The sequence below is a fragment of the Ictalurus furcatus genome, unplaced genomic scaffold, assembly GCF_023375685.1.
Source record: "Ictalurus furcatus strain D&B unplaced genomic scaffold, Billie_1.0 scf3, whole genome shotgun sequence".
Taxonomy (NCBI): domain Eukaryota; kingdom Metazoa; phylum Chordata; class Actinopteri; order Siluriformes; family Ictaluridae; genus Ictalurus; species Ictalurus furcatus.
The window spans coordinates 984,446-994,006 of NW_026521052.1; the positions used below are offsets into that span (position 1 = coordinate 984,446).

At 40.4% G+C, this 9,561-nt stretch overlaps 3 non-coding genes across 3 annotated transcripts; 2 read left to right on the top strand and 1 right to left on the bottom strand.

Moving 5' to 3' along the window:
- The first annotated feature begins 3,673 nt into the window (after positions 1-3,673).
- trnas-gcu (transfer RNA serine (anticodon GCU)) lies at positions 3,674-3,755 on the top strand. The gene has a single exon. It is a non-coding gene; the product is annotated as a tRNA-Ser (tRNA).
- Positions 3,756-5,911: 2,156 nt separating this feature from the next.
- On the top strand, positions 5,912-5,993 carry trnal-uag (transfer RNA leucine (anticodon UAG)). Its single transcript has one exon. It is a non-coding gene; the product is annotated as a tRNA-Leu (tRNA).
- A 2,859-nt stretch (positions 5,994-8,852) lies between these two features.
- On the bottom strand, positions 8,853-8,923 carry trnag-gcc (transfer RNA glycine (anticodon GCC)). Its single transcript has one exon. It is a non-coding gene; the product is annotated as a tRNA-Gly (tRNA).
- Between the last annotated feature and the right edge of the window lie 638 nt (positions 8,924-9,561).

Below are 9,561 nucleotides of genomic sequence, written 5' to 3' on the forward strand. Positions count from 1 at the left end.
TACAATTATCCAATCAGCCAATCATATGGCAACACCACAATGTACAACATCAAGCAGGATCAGATGAAGAGCTTCAGTCAATATTCACATCAAACACCAGAATGTAATCCAGTGATTTTATCCGTGGCATGGTTGTAAATGGTCTGGTTTGAGTATTCCAGAAACTGCGGCTCTCCTAGGATTTCCACACACACATACTTGTATGAAAAACATCCGGTAAGTGGCAGTTCTCGGGGTGGAAACACCTTGTTGACGAAAGGAGAATGGCTAGACTGGGTCAAGTTAATAGGACGGCCATGGTAACATCAAATAACCTATCTTTACATACATGGTGAGCGGAAAAGCATCTCAGGATGTACAGCATGCCAAACCTTGAGAACAGTAGAAAACCTCATTGGATTCCACCCGTGTCACCCAATAACAGGAATGTGAGGCTACACAGACTGGAAAAAGAGCCGGTTATTCGAGTCTTCAATAGTCCCATTTCGGTGAACCCCAAACGTCGTGCTGATGTTACATGCTTTCAAAAAAAAGAAATGAAAAGTTTTTCAGTGTTCATTAAATCAGATATTCCATCGATCTTACACAGGGTCACCCTGGAGTCTATCTCAGGGGACTCGGGGCACAAGGCGGGGGCCACCGTGGACGAGGTGTAAGCCCATCATACACCTGTTCACACACTACGGACAATTTACAACGCATGTCTTTGGACTAGGGGAGGAAACCAGAGTACAACCTGGGGGTGTGAAGCAAAGAAGCTAACTACAAAGCCACTGCGCCGACCCTGATACTCCAAAAACTGTATTTTTATTACAGCCTCTCTTTAAACTTGATTTTGCCCATTTTCTAAAATGTAAAAGCGTAAATGCAAAAACGTTTATAGGATTATAAAGAATTATTGACTGGTTTAACTGGAGTTAATATTTTTGCAGTCTTCTTTGAGGGTTACACATTTGGCTCCCTTAAACAGTACGAATCTCCCCATGCTCTTCAGCAAAAAACTAAACAAATAAACCAAAATAAAAACCCCTTTATCCAGCACAACACGTGAAGAAACCAGTAACTTCTGGGTCATAGTCAATCGAAAAAAAAAATGTTCAAATGAAACCTGGACATTTGACCCGTTTTCTAATCGCTTATTTTTAACTTGAGCGTGACATTGAAAGAATGGAAAATTACTTGTTTTTTTTTTTTTTCGTCTGTTTCATTTTGGATCTGTAAATGAATAATAAAATAAGCCATTTTTCCATTTTCGGATAATTGGATAATTGAATACGAAAAGAACGAATGATATGATACACGGATTCTATTAATTCAATGGTGTCGAAATTTCATTTCCAAATTCAATGGATTTTCACATTCAGATCTTTGTCTCTGTTTTGCTTCCCTATCAGTAACGACACTTTTCATTACCAGTTTGATTTATTCAAACGATACCGGTGAAAAGTCCACGAGGCAGGAAAGGCCGTACAACTCAACATTTTAACACCTTCATACAAAAACATGACAAATTGACTGTTTATTCAGTGCTTCCATATATTAGCAAGGTGAAAGGCAGGTCTGTGAGAAATGAATAATACTGACATAACTATCACGCTTCAGTGTGATGACAGAGCGGACATAAAATAGAAAGTGAAGCCTGTTTGAGTGTTACAAGTACAAAGTGGGTCAGACATTATGGTACTGAGTATCAGGTTGGTGTGTTCATATGCACTGGATGTACCTATGATCTCCCTGTGTTCAAAAAGATCTGTGATATAATAATATATGAAGAGAGTGCTTTCATTATTTCCTGCAATGTAAAAACGATGTACTATGATGACCACTTCAATGCATACTGTATAGAAGATAACCAAATGGATGAGTTTTCTGTCATCTCTGTGAATGAACTGACACACTTTAGGCCATTTGACCAGCAGTGCTCTAATGAGATTAATCAAAGAGAGTACATAGTGCCCGATTGTTATATTTAGAAAGACTTGACCTGAGGGGTCAGTAATGTTAACGCCCTTGAAAAAAGAAAACTATTATAAAGCAACCAACTTGGTTTTTTTCTTTATTTGCCTTTTAGATTTGTAATCATTTAAATGTTATTTTAATTGTGCAGTAGCATATTAACACTTTATAGTGTTAGAGGCAACTCATTTAATAGTATGCAATTAACACTATGAGATTTAATGAATTACTCCTATGAGAATTAATTTCTAACACTACACACTGGTGTTAAGAAACTAACACTTGAGTAGTGTTCAATTTCAACTATACAAAGAGTTGATGTGAACTCTATTAAAGTGTTAAAATGACAGTGTGGAGTGTGGACCCCTCCGGACACTTTAAAAGTGTTGAAATGAAACTCCAATAGAGTGGATTTGTTTCTGTGGATTTTGCTGTGTATGTATATTTTATAATGTTAAAGTGCACACCTTGATTTCTATTATAATAACATTATTAATGTATTTCTAATGTTATTAGACATGTCATTCTCATCACTGCTCCTAGATAACTTAGTGTTCCCTAGGTGGCCTCATCTATTTCACTTCGAGAATATCCACAAATAGGGAAGAACATTACCTTTATCTTTGTAATGTATACAATAATGATCATGAACGGGTTAAAAAGGGGACACAGTAATATAAACCATGTAATATTTCTTACCCCACTCGGGCCTAACTACAAATGTACTCTTATGACAGAATACCGCTGCTGGGAAATTGCCGTTCCCGAGGTTGGGCACAGGAGGGCAGTCAAGCTCCACCCAGCACAACACACAATGCCACCTGAAGCAGAAGGTAGGTTTGTGCTATTTTACAGATACAGCTCATTACTGTGCATTGTATTGTTCGGACATAACCACAATTAACGGCTCTTCTATAAAATCAAACATTATGTAATATTCATAGCACTATATTTATCATAAAAATACAAAATTAATAACTAACCTTTTTCTAATGTTGATAGAAAGCCTTTTACATCATTTACATATATATATATATATATATATATATATATATCCTTTTCTCTCCATACCACGTTCTAATATTTAAACTGGACACACGAGGGCAGTCAAGCTCCATCCAGCACAAGACACAACGCCGCCTGGAACAGAAGGCAGATTTGGGCTACTGTACACAGACACAGCTCATCGGCGTTATTACTGTGCATTGTCTAGTTTTTACATAAGGACAATACACGGCTCTTCTGCACTGTTCATCATCATCTATAAAACATGAGCTGTATTTCAACGCTTTTTGGCCACAGCATGCTGCCTCACGAACGTCCCAATTCATGCCCCCCTTTTCCACAGTTGTTGTGTATATCCAGGTAAGGATAAAAGTTACATTTCCATCCATCCATCTTCTATACCTCGTAATCCTTCTCAGGTCATGGGTAAAAGTTACATTTTCCAAAGAAATTTAACTCGCTGAGATGGGCAGTCCATAGGTAGTCGGTACCTAGCCGCCCAAGGATTGGATTGCATTGCGACGGCTCAACTATGGAATTGTCCCGTTCTGTGAGACCTTTGGGCCGTCTCGCCGCATCGTCACCCTTCAGTTTATATGACGGCACAGCTCATACCTCAAGACTTGAATAAAATCTATTTGAGAAGCAGTCATCTAGTCAGCGAACATTAAACCCTCATTTGCATAGTTTTCGTTAAAAGGAGGGGGCCTCGGATGAGGTGGCCGAGAGGTTAAGGCGGTGGATTGCTAAGCCGTTGTGCTCTGCATGCGTGGGTTCGAATCCCATCCTTGTCGCAAGCTTGTTACTTTGCTTCCTCTTTCCAGCAATATCTGGCTTTGTTGCAGTCTGTCTCACGCCTACAGACGGGAAGCTTTGTACAGGTCCCTGAGCTAGCACTAGAGAGGGTGGAGAAATGTGAAAAGCTAGCACTGTGGCTACGTGTTTCGCAACCGTGAGCTGTATTTCAATGCTTTTTGGCCACAGCTGCTGTAAGGCTCTGGCGTCTCTGGAGGTCCGTCAACGCAGAACGCATTCCGCAGTCCAGACGACAGGGGCAAAGAACCTGCACCGAAACCTCTTTATTGCTCCACACACCGGGATGTAATTTCATATGCGTGAGCTATGTCAGCAAGAGGTTAAGGTGATGAACTGCCAATCCACTGTGCACAGCCCATGTGGGTTTGGATCCTATTTTTCTTGTAAAGACCTTGCTTAAGCGCATTCTGTAAAGGAAGCGTGCATGGTGCAGACATTGTTGGCATCTGCATGAGCAGTTAGTCTGAAGGGGAAATTAGGGTCAGGTGTTTTCAATCAACGGGATGACAATCAGGTGTGAGTGATCACCCTGTCTAATTTGAAGAAGAGGGATCTATCAAAGTCTGATCTTCACAACACATGTTTGTGGAAGTGTATCATGGTATGAAAAAAGGAAATTTGTGAGGATCTCAGAAAAAGAGTTGTTGATGCTCATCAGGCTGGAAAAGTTCAAAAAAAAAAAAAACCATCTCTAAAGTGTTTGGACTCCACCAATCCACAGTCAGACAGATTGTGTACAAATGAAGGAAATTCACGAGCATGGTTACCCTCCCCAGGCGTGGTCAACCAACAAAGATCACTCCAAGAGCAAGACATGTAATTGTCCATGAGGTCACAACGGATCCCAGGGTAACTTCTAAGCAACTAAAGGCCTCTCTCGCATCAGCAAATGTTAATGTTCATGAGTCCACCATAATGAGTACACTGAACAACAATGGTGTGCATGGCAGGATTGCAAGGAGAAAGCCACTGCTTTCCATAAAGAACATTGCTTCCTGCATGCAGTTTGCTAAAGATCACATGGACAAGACACAAGGCTACTCGGAAAAACGTTTTGTGGACAGGTGAGACCAAACTAGAACTTTTTGGTTTAAATGAGAAGGGTTATGTTTGGGGTTAGGAAAACACTGCATTCCAGCATAAGACCCGTATCCCATTTCTGAAAAATGGTGGTGGTAGCATTACAGTTTGGGCCTGTTTCGCTGCATCTGGGCCAGGACGGCTTGCCATCATTGATGGAACAATGAATTCTGAATAATACCAGCAAATTCTAAAAGAAAATGTCAGGACATCTGTCCGTAAACTGGATCTCAAGAGAAAGTGGGCCGTGCAGCAAGACAGCAACCCTAAGCACACAAGCCGTTCTACCAAAGAATGGTTAAAGAAGAATAAAGTCAATGTTTTGGAATGGCCAAGTCAAGGTCCTCACCTTAATCCAATAGAAATGCTGTGGAAGGACCTGAAGCAAGCAGCTCATGTGAGGAAACCCACCCACATCCTAGAGATGAAACTGTACTATAATGAGGGATGGGCTAAAATTCCTCCAAGCTGACGTGCAGGACTGATCAACAGTTACTGGAAACGTTTGTTTGCAGTTGTTGCTGCACTCCGAGGTCACACCAGATACTGAAAGCAAAGGTTCACATACTTTTGCCACTCACAGGTATGCAATATTGGATCATTTTCATCAATAAATAAATGACCATGTGTAATATTTTTGTCTGGTTTCTTTAATTAGGTTCTCTTTATCTACTTTTAATACTTGTGTGAAAATCTTATGATGTTTTAGGTCCTGGTAATGAAGATGTATAGAAAGTTCTAAAGGGTTCACAAACCTTCAAGCACCACTGTAAGTGGGATGTAAGGTCATAGCAGAAGAGCTCTTCCGCAAACACTACCGATGTGACCGTGGACCATGGGGTCTTAAGCCTAGACGAATCGCGTCCAAAAGACCACGCCTTAGCTCTGTCTTCAGCTGGAAATGGTTAGATGTCTCCGGCAGAGCTGGTTAAGCGAAAGGCACTTGAGTCTCACAACAGCCCATTTGTCGCGCCCATGCCAGATTTCTTGTTGTCCGGCGGAATGACCCGGTCACCTTCTTACCACGAACGGGTTTACCACCACGTTAGCCTGGGGTAGTGTGGCTGAGTGGTCCAAGGCGCTGCATTTAGACTCCAGTCTCTTCGGGGATGTGGGTTCAAATCCCACTGCTGCCAGGGTGGTTAGCTGAAAGTAGTTCTGCTTAACTTTCCCGGAACGGAAAGTAGTTATGCTTAACTTCTCCAGTTAATTCTCAGTGGTAGTCCTTATCACTACGGATGCAATATATTTTTCGCCACATGTTGATTCCATGGCGCTGTTCCGAAGCTTGGTGTTTTCTTTTTTTGTTTGTGTTTTTTTTTTTTGAAGATCTACACTTTGAATTGCCTCCGCTACCGCGTAAACCAGTTAATACTTTATTGGCTTTATTTTTTCGGCTTTCATCTCTTTTTGTTTATTTCTTTTTTCCGCAGACAGCGATTAACATTCATCGTTTTACCTGAGGAAAAAAAAAGCGCTCTTAGGCGGCAGGTAAAGTGAACTGTACACTTACATTTACATTTATTCATTTAGCAGACGCTTTTAACCAAAGCGACTTATAAATAACAAAATTGCTTATTTACTCAAAAGAAACATCTGTATATTATGAATATCATTTGAATGGTTTAAACTATATATGTAGTGTCAATTCAGGAATATCATTATACGTTTGTATGCCGAGTAAAATTTCTATTGTCTACTGTTCAGTGTCTGTTGTTTGTTCAGTAGTCAAACACACACTTAAAATAAAGTCTTTTGGTAACAAGTGAGCAGATCACACAGTTATGTTAGATTAAGTTAGAATATATTAGAGTAGATGTGTATCTTTTCAATAGTTGTATAATTAAATTTTGGGTCATTGATCTTTTGGTCTAATATGAAACCTGTCAAGTTATTTTAAAGAATCAGTGACCATAATTTTACTTTACAAAACATAATGCATAACTAAGTAAATTCTTTTTATATATTTATTTATGTTAATTGTTCATATCTATGGGTACTATTCAGGCCATCAGCATGAAGAAAAAAAAAATCCCTGGGAGAATCAACGCGTCCTTCAGGAGAGGCCCATCAGGTGATTTACTTCGGGGCTCATCTGAAGAGGCAAGAAGCATTAAAGACAATCCTTCTTTGCAAGAGAAGTCAACACCTCAAAGAGAAGATGTGGTCAGGAACAATACAGCCTCCCGCTCCGTTCAATCCACCTGCTAGTGGTGTTCCTGAAGATGTACCTCTGACACAGGCAGCAGTTGAGAAGACACCAAAAAAACAAATTAGATCCTGTTTAGCTTGTGGTCAGCCAAATTCTCGTTACATGGGTGATGGCTCCTCTGTACATTTCTTTTAGCAGGCTGGTGATGTTAAATACTTCTACTGCTCCAGGAAAGTCTTTGAGGCATACTCTGCAGAGGGCCTTCTGGTCATCTGTGCAGGTTCTGCCACCAGCCACTAAAACAAGGACCCAATAGCCCTCATATCCACACTGGTTTCCCTGGAGTGGCAGGCAAATACATTTACTGTCCTTCTAAAGTGCTCTCCCTGTATCAGGCACAGGGAATGAATGCAGAGACGACATGGGCAGAGTTTCAGCAGTCCTCATTCTATGAGGCTGAGAGGCAGAGGTGGATTGTTGAAAAGAGAAAATAACTTTGTTGTGAAACACAGTATTTAAGGTCTGTGCATGGCATGTCTGATTGCAAGCCAAGCACAAGGTTGGATTTTGGTAAACAGTTACAAATCCTGTGTAATACTGTTGTCCATGAATCTCATTCTACGTTTTCTGTGCTCTCTCTCTCTCTCTCTCTCTCTCTCTCTCTCTCTACCATTGTGGAATTGTGTATAGACAACATTGTATTTAAAAAAACAAAACAAAATTGTCCTGTGTATTTGTAAATATTTTTTATCTAGCTTGTATTTGTAAATGTTTTAAAATCTTAGTCCTTATTTGGAATACATTTTCAATAACTTACTATAACACACCCTGCATATATTATTTAGATAGTTATTTTAATTTTGACAAACTGTTAATTTCACATTCTTCTTTAACAGTTAATTTTACACACTGAAAGAGTATCGGAATAGTAAATGTTGACAATGCCGCTTTTAAAAAATTACATAGATACAATATGTAACAGATAATATAATATAAATATTTGAACGGATGTTTTTACGTTAGGTTCGTCCGACCCTCCTCCTGGATTATCCTCGCTTTCTATTGGCTAGTCAGCGCTCTACACCTACGTGTGACTGGCCCCCGCGTGGCAGGTGAGAATTCTACCACTGAACCACCAATGCTTATCTTAAAAATCCATGGACTTCGCAGAGTGCGATTTAAAGCTGAGTACTGTGCTGCTTCAGCAATTTGGTTTAAAATTCTAAAGGAGAATCTCTTCCATATTTCAGCAGCATGGAGTTTGTCCATTACCCTAGTTTTGGGCAGAATTGATAAGGCTTGTTAAGTGCTTTGGGTGAAGGCTCAAGCAACACAAACGTCTCCAAAACTCAGTTGTGCATTGGCCTGGAATCTAACCCGGACACACACAGAGGGCGCTTTCCAGGTAAGTATTGTGCTGACTCAGCAATTTGGTTTCAAAATTGACAAGGAGCATCCTAAGGCTCTTGTATATTTGAGTAACATGGACTGTGTCTGCTACCCTTTTTTTGGACAGAAGTGATAAGGCTTGCAGAGTTCTTTGGGTGAAGGCTCAATATTCAAAAGTCAGTCGTGAGTGGCCAGGAATTGAACCCCGGCCTCACGCATGGTAGGTCAGAATTTGACCACTGAACCACCAATGCTTATCTTAAAGGATTAAGGACAATGCAGAGTGTGCTTTTCATTAAGTATTGTTCTGATTAAACAGTTTGGTTTCAAAATAGAAAAGGAGCATCCTAAGTCTCTTGTATATTTCAGCAGCATGGAGTTGGTCTAGTTTGGGCAGAAATGATAAGGCTTGTAATGTTCTTTTGGTGAAGGCTTAACTTTCAAAACTCACTTCTGCATTGGCCGGGAATTGAACCCGGGCCTCCCGCGTGGCAGGCGAGAATTCTACCACTGAACCACCACTGCTTAGTTTAAATCACTAAAGACTTCGTAGAGTAAGCTGTTCAGGTAAGTATTGTGCTGCTTCAGCAATTTGGTTTCAGATTTGAAAAGGAGAATCCTAAGTCTCTTCCTTATTTCAGCAGCAGTCACACACTATATTTCCAGATACTGTATAATATTATAATATCTCCTCTCTGCTCAACACGCATGTAATACAGTCTACATACCGTAGAGCAGTGTTTTTCAACCACTGTGCCGTGGCACACTAGTGTGTCGTGAGAGATCGTCAGGCGTGCCTTGAGAAATTGTCCAATTTCACTTAGTCTTAAAATTCTTTTTATTAAAATTTATTCATTATTATCTGCAAATAATAAGCCATTGTTGCGTGTCTGTGCTGTAATATAGTGACTGGCAGAGCAATGTAATATTCGTCCGGGTGGCAGCAGGTAATTGCCTCCTACCTTCTTAGAGACAAGAGAATTAGTGACGCATGCGACAGGTCGTGGTGGCAGTGATGGAGAAGTTTTTAAAAAGGAAAAATGCAAACTCCGAACTGGGCCCTGGACAAGATTGTGACCCAGGTGAAGGGCCTAGTATGAGTGGTGGTAAAAAGAAAGCAAAGACGGTGAGCTCGAGGCAATACAGCGAAAGCTATCTTTCGT